The sequence below is a fragment of the Ciconia boyciana genome, chromosome 2, assembly GCF_034638445.1.
Source record: "Ciconia boyciana chromosome 2, ASM3463844v1, whole genome shotgun sequence".
Classification (NCBI taxonomy): domain Eukaryota; kingdom Metazoa; phylum Chordata; class Aves; order Ciconiiformes; family Ciconiidae; genus Ciconia; species Ciconia boyciana.
The window spans coordinates 156,916,519-156,930,148 of NC_132935.1; the positions used below are offsets into that span (position 1 = coordinate 156,916,519).

At 42.6% G+C, this 13,630-nt stretch overlaps 1 protein-coding gene and 1 long non-coding RNA gene across 6 annotated transcripts in view; one reads left to right on the forward strand and one right to left on the reverse strand.

Moving 5' to 3' along the window:
• LOC140648523 (uncharacterized) overlaps positions 1 to 1,464 on the reverse strand; it is a 41,980-nt gene extending 40,516 nt beyond the window's left edge. For all 3 annotated transcript variants that reach the window (XR_012041264.1, XR_012041262.1, XR_012041263.1), the window contains exon 1: positions 1,065 to 1,464. This is a non-coding gene — a long non-coding RNA (uncharacterized lncRNA). The remainder of the gene's footprint in view (positions 1 to 1,064) is intronic.
• A 179-nt stretch (positions 1,465 to 1,643) lies between these two features.
• LARP4B (La ribonucleoprotein 4B) overlaps positions 1,644 to 13,630 on the forward strand; it is a 57,274-nt gene continuing 45,287 nt past the window's right edge. For all 3 annotated transcript variants that reach the window (XM_072854673.1, XM_072854674.1, XM_072854676.1), the window contains exon 1: positions 1,644 to 1,995. The gene's annotated coding sequence lies outside the window, so the exon portion shown is untranslated. The remainder of the gene's footprint in view (positions 1,996 to 13,630) is intronic.

Below are 13,630 nucleotides of genomic sequence, written 5' to 3' on the forward strand. Positions count from 1 at the left end.
CTACCCCTAGCCATCTTCCTTTGCTCAGGGTTTCTTCCTCATAACAATTAAGTAAAACTGAAACTAAGGAAAACACCACCTGTGCTCACAGAAGCACTTGTTTGCCCAAGAATGAACGCCGAGACACACTTCCCTCAGATGAACAGTAAAGCTTCATGTCTGCTAAGACCTGACCTCATTTCAGGCACTATGATATGCATTATTGCCTCTACTAGCTAGGGATTCGGAACAATACAGCAACCTTGAAAACAGTTCCAAAGGGCACTTGGGTGTCATTAGAATAGGTCTTCTAAGTTAACTGCAGTATTGTCTCTATGGGAATTTCTAGCAGGTACCCTGAAGGCAGGAATATGACTCTTATCAGTAAGGATTAAGAACAGGATGGAGAAGGCTCTATCTGGGTTCATTTGTGAGATGCAGATAGGCAGCAATGCATGGTATAATTCTTGCCAGCTGGTTGTGAGGTGATGTAGTTTTGCCATGCTTGAGGTAGATGGCAAGCTGAGGACTGGGAGCAGCCCTGGAAGATGATTCTTTCTAGTGTGTTTTTTGAAGTCCTGAGAAGAAACCACGTTTTCCATTTGCCTAATTAACTGTAGTTAAAAACAAATTATGATCTGTACTAAATAACTAGAACTGTTTGACAAGACTTGTTTGTTTTGGTCAAACAAAAGAACTCTTGAATCTCTTGGAATTCACCACAGTTTGATATAACTGAAGATAGACTCTCTTCCCCAACTTCGTGAACTGAGGCCAAGAAGTCAGAAGAGTCCTACTGAGAGAATGGTCTCCTGGCTTTTATAATCCACATGCAACAGAAGGCTCTTTCATGAAATAGTCTACTCCTAAAATCCTCCTATTTATGTTTATCACTTCCTTTGGAAGCCACAACTACTCAGCCTTACTCCACAGAAGCTGCTGTATTAAGAGCTAGAATATTCTGTGGTAGGGTCTGTAATTTTGGACAGGCATCTGGATCCTCCCATTGCTGTTGTGACAGTGCTTCAGAAGGCGACAACACGCCCTATGTCAATACAAAGACCTGAAAGCGTTCCTGGACTTACAGCCCTCGGCAAAGGCAGCACCGGTAAGGCTCCCTGCCTGACCCCGCCGCCGCCGGCTGCTGCCCGAAGGACAAGCTGTTAAGACCAATTCCGTCCCTTCTCAGCTTGAGGGAAACCTGCCGCGATGTGCGGGCCGCGCTCCCCTGAACGCCGCGGTGAAGGCCTGTCAGGGCTCCCAGGGGAGGCCGGACGGTCCCCCAGCCACAAGGTGCCCACCGGGCCGGGAGGCACCACTTCACCGTCACGGGGAAGCGACTGACGCGGCCTCGGTGCCGCGCCGGGCAGCCAGAGCACCGGGAGGCCCCGGCCGGGGAAGGCCCCGGCTGAGGCGACGGCCCCGCCGGCGCGGCTACGGCAAGTGCGAGGAGATAAAACGCCTCGGGTGGGCGGGCGGCGTCGGCCCGCCTCCGCGCGCTCATTCAGAGCGGGTGACGTCAGGCGCGTCACGTGCTGCCGCGCGTCACGCCGCGCGCGGGGCCCTCTCCGCCAATCCGCGGGCACTGGTGCCGGCCGAGCGCGCCGCTCCGCGCGGCGCCCCCGACCAATCCCTTCCGCCGGCGGAGGAGGGACTTCCGCCGGGAGCCGGAAGCGGGTCTCTCATGCGAGCGGGTGGTTGAGTCTCGGCTCGGAGACGTTTCGGGCCCCGGAGCCGCCGCCGCCGCCGCCTCCTCCTCCTCCGCGCCCCCCTCCCCGCTGTGCTGCCGCCGCCTGCTCCTCCTCCCGGCCCCCGCCCCGCTCTCCGCTCTCCTCCTTCTGGCATCCGGCGGCGGCGAGGCCCCGGCGGCGGCGGCGGCGCAGCGAGAGGCCCCGGCGCTAGCGGAAAGCCCGGCAGGAGCGAGAGGCCCCGGCGCCCAGCGGAGAGCCCCCCGTGCCCGCCCGTCTTCTCCCCGTCGAGGCCCGGCCTGAGGGCGGTGGCGGCTGCTGGTGACAGGTGAGTGCGAGGGGCCCTCCCGGGGCCCGCGCCCTCCCGGCGGCGGCGCCTGCTTGGGCCGCTCCCCCTCGCCTTCCCCATCTCCCGGTGCGAGGCGGAATGGCGGAGCCGGAGGGGCAGAGACACCCCCCCGTTCCGCCACCCGCCATCCCCCCTCGCACCGGGGAGGCGGCCGGAGCCGCCATCTTCCCACCCGAGGCGGTTCCCGGGGGAGAGGTAGGAGGGAGGAGGAGGGATCCCGGCTCGGGGCCTTGATGGTGGCGGGGGGTAGGGCGAGTCATCGGGCTGGGCCGCCGGGGCCGCTCCCGCACTGCGGCCTCACCGAGCAGCGCTCGCTGCCCCGGCCCCGAATGGTGGCCGGGCAGCGGCCGAGCGAGCTTTGCCCCCCGCGCCGGTTGGGCGCTGCCGAAGATCTCCGTGGGCAGCGGGTGCGAGCGCCTTTGGAGGCAGCGGGGAAGGGGAGCGTGGTGTGGAGGCATGCCTGAAGCACCGGCTGTGTAGCGCGTTCCGGCTGCCCGCCCTTGGCGGGTGGGGAGCCGTGACCCTCTCGAAGAGCAGGGCTGGAGGCAGCGGCAGGCGCGGGCGGGACCAGCCCCTCGCCCCTCGCTCCAGGCAGGTGCAGGGCAGCGCTGACTTTCCGTGAGAGCGGTGTCCCCAGTCGGTGGATCGATTGTGCAGGAGGTGGCGGGACAGCTGTGCTCCCAGGTTATGAAGCACCACTTGGAAAAGCAGCTGCCACGCAAACCGTGCTTTGCCCCTAGGATTTTGTTGTCGTTGAGCCTTCGTTGGCTGCTTCAGCTGAGTTGTTTTCACTCTCAGTTTCAGTTTGTGCAGATGCTCAAAATTACTACGTAGCTCTGTCCACAGTTTAAACAGATGGGCGCTTGCCAAACAACATTGTACAAGATTCCTGTGTGGCAGATAAGTATAATTATTTTTATTCTGCAGGTAAGGGAATTGAGGCAAAGTGGTTAAGACTCGCCTGTGGCCACAGAGAGAGCGCTGGTTTCAAAACCACTGTTTAAACTTGAGTCACGGTTGGGGTAAAACCATGGGAATTCTGGCTTCCGATCCTGCGTCTTGTCTCTGGCCTAGTTTTGTTGGCCTCCATCTGAATCCTTAGTAAAATTGGAGTAGGAATCTTTCTTAAGTACTGCCTCAGGATTGCTATTGAAAGGCTTTAACCTTTCATGTGGTTCAAGTTTCATCTCGAATTTACCTGGTTTGTAAGGATTGGATTAATTTTCAAAGGTCAAAGCATGTTGTGTTCTTTTTTTAAACTTGCTGGGATTTCACAACTCTAGGGTTTTGATTCTGATCTGGTAAGTGTTTTTATCAGTTGAACTTTCACTTGTTTCCTGCTGACTTGTAAGCATTACTTCAAGTTAATTATTGAGATATGAAGCTAATCAGCTGAATCATTCTAGCTGTTAGAGGAACATTGATATTTTCTAATTTTATTATTATTATTATTTTTTGCGGTAAGTGAAAGGGAGGAGAAAACTAGGGTGAGGCCTGATAAAGCACATACAGAAAATAGTATGTATTTTATATGTAATGTCTATAGGAAATTTTATTCTTCTAGGTGTGCTGCCATTTATATGTGTATACTATTTATATGGAAGCCAAAATTACTCTTACGTTTAATTGGTTTTACATTTGTGGGGGGGGAGTCCTTACTGAAACTGAAATAAAAGGTTTGCATAAATGAATTAATGGAAAACATTTGACCTCTTGGATGTTCCTAAATAAATGATTGTATATTTTCATGGTGTATATAATAGGGTCCTTAAGTACACACAGTGTTCTGGGTTGGATTGAATTGTTTCCCTTGTAATTCTTTCTGGTTTTTTAACTGTTTACACACAAACGCCTTAAGGGAATAAAGGTGTCAGCGCAAGTGTGTTCTGCCTTGGTTGCTTTTTATGGCTTGCTCTAATGCAAATATACACATAGAAAGGAATGGTTGACCCATATATACATATATATATTGTTTAGATATGTGGCTAGAACTTAAATCTGCTTCAGTACAGAGCAGGATGGAAGACTGGGAACTGGAGGCAGTTGTGGGAGCTTTGGGATTTTGGTTTTTTTTTTGTTTGTTTCTTTTTGAGACATGTGGTAACCATGTAGGCAATTTCTGGCTCTTATGTTTTACTTGGTTAGAGTGAAATTAACTACTTGGTTTATTTTACTGAAATGCGAAATAAATACAGTCAGGTTTGTCTAATCTACATATTCTGTGGAGGTCTGTTGCTGCGTCTCTTATTAAGTCTCATATCTGGCAGTGGCTTTGGCTTTAAATCAGTTGTGAGCTTAACTGGCATGGTAATATAAACTCTTTGTTAAATATTTATTACATTACCTCACAAAATGCACATGCTAAACACGGAAAAGGCATGTTTCTGGCCATAGTGCGTGACAAATCTAAAGTGACAGCTGAAAGGTAGCAAGAAAGAAGTTAAAGAGAACAAAGTAATTAAGTGTAGACGTGTTTCATCAGTTTAATTTTTTTAAATTAGGTGGCTTTTTGGCCCTTCAGTACTATTAATATTTAATTCCATTGTGCCTGTATATATTCATCAGACATTCACGTTCTCGTAAATTAACAGGTAAGGTACACAAATAAGCATGTAGAGCACTTGACTTGACTTTTCTTGCGCCTGTGTTGGAAGGAGCAGGTTTTGTCAAGGGCAGCGGCCTTATTGATCTTCTTGAAGAAAAGCATTCTTGTCTTGGAGACGTTCTGTGAAGGGAGATGCAAAGGTGGCTGTAGAGGTAGCTAACAAATGCAGTGGCAAGAAGGCTGTCACTGGCCCAGAGAAAAAGGCAAAAGAGACCAGATGAAGAAAGCAAAGAAGTACAGTTTCAAGTCTGGAGAACATTAAGCTTTGGGAGTGCGATTTTTGTGTGTGTGCACATGTACGCACACATGTGAGGAACTGTTATGTGACATAAGATGTTGTAAAAGATTAGGTTTACATAGTGTTCTGTTCCTTTAAGCATTTACTAGCAAAATTACATTTTTAGACAACAAGTTTGTGTAACTCTTAGAAATAACTGTTGCAAATAGTCTTTGGCTGCATTTATTCCTGTATGTAATCAGTAATATTAAACTAACGTGAGTATTGCCAGTCTCTTGTATTTGCATTCAGAATGGGCACACAGGTACGACTAGAAAAGGAAGGATGTTACAAAATAGGACGTTGTAAGGAAGAAAATTAACCCCTCCCCCTGCAGTTTTGTAAGAGTCAATAGTATGTGGAGAGCTGCGTAGAAGATGAGAGTAAAAGCTACTCTTGTAGTAAAGGCCCCAGAAAGGTATTTGAAACATATTGTTCCCAAAGGAAGGCATACACATGGTGAATCTAATATACTATCATTTTAGTCCATATAAACCAAGATCTAGACAGGTGGATTTTACCACGTAAGCCAGTCATTAAATTAGGGAGGGGAAAGTGATGTAAAACTTAAACTTTGAAATTATGCTAGTTTTATGTGATATCTCAAAAAAGAGAAGACATGCACGCACATACCCCCTTCCCCCTGGACTAGTAATACGCTTTGTCAAAGGTACCAGTTGAAAATGTGGTAAATGCAATTGTAAGCTAGTGTTTTGGGGAAGTTCTGTTTTCTTTTCCTATGTATTAACTCTTCTGTGTGAAATTCAAGGCAAGCTACTGTATCATAACAGTCAAACACGAAAATAGAATACCTCTGAGCACATTCTCTGAATATAAAACTCGGTGATATTTCACCTGGTCAATAAAAATAATTTGGTGCTGTAAATACTGGATAACTGAAAAAGACCCATTGCTATTCCAACAACCTATTTCTTACTCTTAAAGGATACGCTGGCTTTGACAGGCTCATGATAAAAATTTATCTAAAACCAGTAAGTTTGAGGAACTTGTTAGAAACAGGAGACTAGAAGTTGATTTCTGTAGCACCCATTCATTTACATTAATCTAGCCAAGTTCCACGAAGTAGTGCAAGAGAGAAACAAATCCTGTTAATTGGTTCATAGCTGATATTTCTTAAGTTTTAGTGATGTGATGGAGCCAAGGATTTATAATATGTTTTTTCATTGGTCTTTCCCGTTTGTGTGTTCTGTGTGTGTATGTTGCTGTTACGTACCCTTTCTAAAGGGGGGGTGTCCCTTTTCTATTAGGAAGCAGGCACTACAGGGTAATACCTGCAAACAACAGAGGTACTTTGGAGTACTTAAATTAGGTGTGACTGTAATACAGCATAATTGTGCGATTAGGATAGCCATGGCAGTGTTCGTTCTGTGATGTGTGCTGCTGTAGGTATTTTGTGTCTGGCTATGTGTTTCAGGAACAGCAATTAACTCCAAAATTGGAAGTCTGACAGGGGTTACTAATATGTGGCTAGCTACTTGGCCTAGAACATTGCAGGGAATTGGGGAAACGCTGTTTTGACGCCCTGATGAATCACCAATTTCTTTGAGCCTTAATCTTTTCTAACGCTCGTTTACCATGGAGGGCTGGGCTATGCATATTCTGGATCCTGTCAGTCCAGCTCCTTAATGGGTAGTTGAGTGATGTAATACAGAAAGAATCATTCGTTCATAAGCTGAATGGATTGCCGCCTCTGTGCTTCCAGCAGCTCTGTTGTTACTCACGTAAGGCTGTTGGCGTGTAAGGGGCTGGTGTCCCCGAGAGTATATCCTACAGTAAAGGTTTATTCTGGATTGCCTTTATGGCCATCTAGAGATGATAGATATCTCAAGGTCAGTGTACATGTATTTAAGGTAGTAGTAGGTATACACAACTTCTAGTTCTGGACTGTTGCACATATAGATAAACATAGATGCCTATAGATATCTACAGACATCTGTCTGGCATGGTAGCTTATGATGAATTAGACCCAGAATTGCTTTATCTGTTAGGGACTCCTTCCTAAAATGCCTATATCATTTTCACTATTGAAAATAGCAAGCACTGGCGATTATAAAGACTTTGGAAATTACACTTTCAGATGCTATCAGTAGTTCACATGGGACTTGTTCAGGAATGTACTGAGTTTTGACTGTAGTTGTAGAACATAAAATTGTCTAAAGCTTGTGTTGGGCTTCTTGCAAGTCTAAATACTGTATCGCTTAATTTTGCTTTTAGATTTCCTGTGTTTTCTTGCACAAGTATCAGAACAGTATTTTCCCTTTGCTTAGATTAATTCTCCCTCAGCTTCATACTGGTCCTTCCCTGCTAGCTTCTGGAAATAAGGAACATGGTGAATATTAATACTTTATTGATGGTATTCATAAGGCACACTTCCATCTGTGTTGGTAATGGAGTTACAAACTTACTTCAAGAAATTGTAGATTCCTGTTATTCTGTTAAAGTGTTTCTCCATATTTCTCGGCAGACCTAATGTTCTGCAATCTATTTTCAAGTATTTTATAATCATAGGATGCCAGTGATCTGACCGGGAATCTTGAGAAACAAAATATTAGTTAAATAGTAATTATGTTAAGGAAAAAATATTTAACTATTTGATAAATCTCACTTGTCAGAAACTTAATGAAATGCTTGAGAAGCTTTACAGTGGAGTGTCTTGGCAGCTTTATGGTTTTGTTTTCGGTCAGTGTTGGTATCCATAAGCATATTTTTACAGGTTGTGATGCTGTTGCAGGTTGCCCCACAACAGAGTCTGACTCTGACTGTTGTTCAAACAAGGAACTGATGAATCAACAGGCCAATGTCCAAAGTAGCTTGCTTTTTCATGCCCTGGTGCTGAAGGTTTATACCTAAACATTTTGATGTATCCTACTGGTTTCTGATTCTTGTTCTACGAATTAGAAGAACAGAGCAAAAGTGAAGAATGCATCGGGGCACGGTTACTTTAAGTGCTGAGGACCAAAGCTTATGAAATAGCTACCTATATGTGCAGAATTTGCAGTCTTATCTCGGAGTTTCATTCCCATTCAGTGTTGTTGCCGCCCAATAGATAGGGACAGAAAATGGTCAACATGTTGCTGTTTAAAGCAGCAAGGCAAACAATTTGGGCAAAATATCATTGCCTGCATGGGCATGTCTCCAAGATCTTGGGTTTGTGTCCCTGTTCCTGTTTAAAGCTTGTTGTCCAATTCTTTATAATAGATGTCCAAAAGATTTGTATTATAAAGAAGGGAGGGGGATCCTTTTTTTAATGAACATGTTGCAGCTTAGCTTATAATCTATTTTGTTACAATTATAATTTTCTGTTTCTTAATTAACGTTGTGTATTTTAACTGCCTGAATTCAAGGAATCAGTAGAATTTTTAGGAGGGTCTGTGCACAGTTATTTTGACTTGCAAGGAAGAATTATTGTCTTTAATCCAAGCTCAAGTATTGGAACAGTCCATCCTTTAACAATGAGTCAAAACCTGAATTACCAGTAGTTTTGATTACAGTGATACTCTGAAAAGGTGGGGTGCTCTAACTGTGAACAGACGTGCACCCAGTAGGTGATAGTCTTTCATACAGTGTTTTAAAAGTAAGCAAGAGTTGCTGCTTATTTTGGTGAAGCTTGTAATGGAGGATGGTGGCTTTTTTCAAAAGAGGAAGTAATACTAAAATGACTGGATTATTTGGGTTAATTTCTATTTTTGACAAAGAGGTTAATGCAATAATCATTGGCAAAAACATTAGCTTCCTTTTCTTATCACAAAACCTTAAAGTTAAATGACACTTCTTCTGTAAGTAGTTTCTGTAAGTAATTTCACTTTAGATTTGGTCCTGAACATGTTTCAAAACTTAAACTAACATATTTTAGGTAAATGAATGCCTTTCAAGTCATCCAGAAAAACTCTAAACCCCAGAGCCTGAGGGGAGTTCATCCTAAGCTGTTTGTTTTGCAGAGCAACTGTTTATTAAAATAGTCTTTGCGTAGTCAAGGATTATTGTATACATTCGTGTTGGAAGAAAACTTGTCATTGTACCTCTTCATTTATCACTGTAATTATCAACATCTTATTTGGTTCTGTATATGCCTCTCACCTGGACTTTACATAGGTGTAGATCCTCTTCTCTCTCACTTTTCTCAGACCTGTTGTGACCGAAGATGTATTCTAGGAGCACTGTAACAGCTGTCCCATCAGTCTGCATTAAATCTTTTCCAGCATTCTAGTTCTGCGTGCATTTGAATTTGAGATCCTTGGTGTAAGGTTTCTGCTTCCCTGAATTAGGCATTTATTGTGTGGTCTGAGAATGCGATGATAAAGAATTTAGCAAATTGGCTTTGAAGCTATGTGTGCATCTTAAAGAATAATTCAAAGCACTAAAAATATTAAGTGTCCTAGAAGTTCGTAATGCAGTTTTTAACCTCCTCCTGCTTAAGCACAGCACTGATTGCAGACTTGAAACATGGGATCCAAATAATAGCAATATTCTAAGATGATAAGCCTATTAAGATCTGTTAAAGAACGTCAGACTTCTGACCTCACCCTTGGAACTGCCCTAAATATTAACCTTATAGCTTCAAGTGATGTTTTTAGTCTTGTCTGTCTTCATAAAATGCTGCATCCTCTTCTGCCAACTTCTGAATTTTTTTGAAGATGGTGCTGTCCATAAAATCCTGCCCAGCAGGGCTGGGTTAGTTATTTCCTTTACCTTTACGAACGGTACTGCCTGGAGTCACAGGCAGCATCATGAGTGTGCATTGGCCACTTTATGGTTAGCTGTGTAGTGAAGTATGTGGAAAACTTAAAGATCGTATTGGTAAATCGGGAGGAGGAACATTCAGTAATTGAAACAAGGAAGTTCGTTGTTCCCAGCATTGCTAAACTGACACTCCTCATGCACAACGTTTAACTTGTTCCTTCTAAGCAAGTGCTAAAGCTGCTGGTACTTTGTCATGCCTGGTATCTTCTGAAGACTTAATGTTTCTTTGAAGACTTAGGAAAGGCCAAATAGACCATCAGTTGCTGCATTTTAGCTTTAAAAATTTGAAGCAGCTAGTAAAATATTGTAGCACTTGCAGTTGTTTTGTGAAATAAACATAATTTGTAAAATGACAGGTCCACTTACAGCAAGACTGGCATGCTGAGATGCTGGCAAGTCCATTAGCCAACAAAGTTCAGTATCTTTTCTACTTTTCACTCCAAGTCAGCAATCAGTTTCAGTCTTAGAATGAAAACTGCCTCTCATGATGAAAGTGCAACAGTTTCTGTAAACTTTACTGCTCTGTGTGAGCTGTTAGCATACTTGTTACTTCCTTCAACAGTAGAATAGGGAGATTAATCTCTCTGACTTTCCTTCAATAGATACTTTAAAGAAAAGCAAACCCCCAAAAACCCCTTGGTTAAGTGACAGCAAGCCAGCTATGTGGGGAAGGAAGGGAAACAAGGAAAATATATTATTATGCAAGATATTATCCTTGCATAATAATTCCTCATGTGAGCATGAGTTCAGAGAAGATATGATAGAATGAGACAGACTTAGTATCCAGAGTGCAAAGTAAACTCTCCTGCTGGAAATAAGATGTGTGTCAAAATTAAGAACTATAGTTTATAGGAAAAAATATGAGAAGTCTTTCATGTGGCTTTTCTGATAGCCATGTTAATCTCTTCATGTGGTCTTGGTTGGCTATGGGAAGGAGTAATATAGGCTGAAGATACGTGGAAGTTTTTGAAAAGTTTCCCTTATTTAAAATAAATCGGAGTTTAAGAGTTGAAGTTACCATCTAGTGTTCCAAAAGTGCCTACTTAAAAATAGTACAGAAATGAACAATATTTTGTGAAATCCATAGTCATTAGTACTAATAGTTATCAGCTCCTGCCCTGTCCACTCCAGGGCAAGCTTTAATTTTCCTTCTGATTCAATTTGCTGCTTCTAGTCAACTGTGCTTTCTGTGTGTACAGAGGTGTTGTGCAATTGTTAACTCATGTGACCTCAGTGCAGACAAGCAACATGGATGATGATAACTGATGAATTACATGAGGTTTTGCATTTCATGGTGCTAAACTTCAGAAACAGATTTTTGTGATGCTTTCCTAATGTTTGCATTAAGTGAAAAAATTAATTTCTGCATCAGTGAACAGTATTTGACATTAAATATTGGTATTACATTAAAAGCCTGGAATAGTCTCCCAGCTAATTTGTAGGCATAAAGATACCTGAAGTTATTGAGAAGCTTTGACTTTCAGAGAAAAATGCAATTAGCCTATCAAAGATGACGCCAAAGCATCTAAGTTAATATTATGTAGTAGGTAAACAATTTTAGCAGTTAAAATTATGTATATTAGTACAAATACCAACACTTTTATTTGCATTACCTCAGCTGTGACTCGTGTTTGCAGATCAGAATCCCACTGCACTGGATGCTGTGCAAGCACAGACTGTTGCCTCGTAGCTTAGTCAAGCGTTAACAAGTAAATGCAGGTGGATGGGAGAGTTACAAGAAATTAACGTGAGCAGTGGGTTAGCATAATATATGATGCCTGTGCTCTGATGAAAACCTCATCAGTTTTTTAGATATATTAATTTAATAAAACCTTGTGGAAGGAGGGAGCTTCTGTCACATTCTATAGTTTCTGTTAACCCATGTTAGGCATAAACTTGTTTTTTTTTATACTTGGCCATTATTTAGGCTGGCTGTTTTTTGATTATATGAAAAGTTAGACTCCCTCTACAGTTAGATTCATTTAACAAATGTATTCCCTATTATACAGCTTGGAAGCAGAGGCAGATGTGAAATGCTGTGCAGAGTGTGGGGTCTGGAACTCCAAGCTTGTCCTTCTGTAGGTACTTTGAAGCATTGTTGCCCTGTGGTTCAGGCTTAATTGGTTTTCTGTTTTTTTTCAATGCAAAAGAGCAGTGGTTTGCATTGACCTGTTCTTTCACTCTTTAATTCAGTACAGGAATTCTGCTGGGATTTTTCTTGTGAAAGTCCTGCAGGTGTGTTACTGTCATCTTTTCTTTTTCTTTTCTTTTCTTTCTTTTTTTTTTCTTTCTCTTGTAGTAGGAACTACCTGTGATGCTTTGTAGGCAAGAGTAGTAGTAGCAGCAGCAGAGTGGCGTGGCCTTGACCTGTTACGTTTCACGCAGAACTGCAGTACTTGGTTTGCAGTACTCTGCTGCTGATGGTTTCCTAGAGAACAGGAAGGAAGGAAGGATTAATGGCATCCGTTGTTCAGCTTGGGTCCTCTCTGCTCTACTACTCTTCTGGTGGTCGCAGAAGTAAAGTGTGTGTGCAAGCAACTACTGTGTAGTTCTCTGTTTAACTGTTTGTAGAAAAGGGGGATTGTTCAAATTTATTCCAATTCTGTTCTTGCTGGTGATGTTTTCTGTCCTGGAAAAATAAAAAGAGGCACCAGGGCTGGGAGGTAGGGAGGAGGTCGAATGCTCATTAACCTAACTGAGGGCAAGTGATGGAGTATTTTAGTGGAAAATCATCATTCTGAGGTACTTGCCTAATGTGCTTGAGTGGCAAATTCATGATCTCTTTCCTGAGAAAGATAAAAGACCTTTTTCCTCCCGTGTGAGATGTTTCCTGCTTGTTGTAGTCCTTGGCGATGAATGTAGAATTTGTGATTCTACACTAAACTAGATAAAATAACTTTTCAAGAGAGGATAGGGTTGTGGAGAATTATGATCATAGATGCTTTATATTAAGGTAGCATCCCACCTTTCATTTCAGAATTGTCATGGTTTGGCTGAGCTGCTAACAGCTTTAACTCTGCCATTTGAGGGGTTGCTCAGATAATGCACAAAAGGAAGAGTGAAGGGTTTATTTTAATTAACAGTTTGGTAGTTTTTGAAATCATCTGATAAGAGTATCTTATCTGACATGATAGTTGTAATAGAAATTAAATATGCATCTTTGTGGATAACCTGCAGGGTGTGTGCTGTTAGTCCACTTACAGTGAGGAAAACAAGCTTGTGGCTTTGTGATGGATGTGCTACATGAAGCAATCCCTGTTAATTAATGAGTTGGGTTTCTTAATGTTATGTGCTTCAGCCTGCAGTCAGGAGAGTGCTGCTTCAGATTTGAAAACTGAGAACAAGCCGTAAGCAAACTGAAAACTGCTCATGACACAATCACACTTGTCTTCAAGGCACATGATACTTTTTATCAGGCACAAAAATTTTTTCCTGATGGGTTATTCCTGTCTTGGTAGGCACTCCTAGCATTCCTAAATGGTAAGATTTTTTTTTAGATTATACACTATTAAACATCTGGTGCATTGCATTACTGAGGAGGATGTGATTCACAGGCTTATTAGTCCATTTCTTGAGTGATGTTTGAGTGCGCATCGCATAGTACCTCCGTGTAAAACTTATCTTCTTGGTGTGCAAGAGAACTGTGGAAATTCTGTGTGAGACCTTTCAATAGAGTGAAAAGATTTCCTTTTCTTTTAAGCATAAGTATTTAAAATACAATGCATAAAAGGCTAGACCTAAAAAAGATCATCAGGATTATTTGTTGATAAGGGTCATCCTGTTGTCTTCTGTATACTATCAAGATCTTTCTTCCTGATGTTTGAGATCAGGTGAGTGAATAAGGCTGGAACTTTACGCCCTTCCCATTTTTCTTGCTTTTGACTGAAAGAGTTTTTCTGTATACCTCTGTATAGAGTACTTATCATTTGCTACTATCAGGTTTCTTTGGTATTTTATCACCTTTGTTTAGT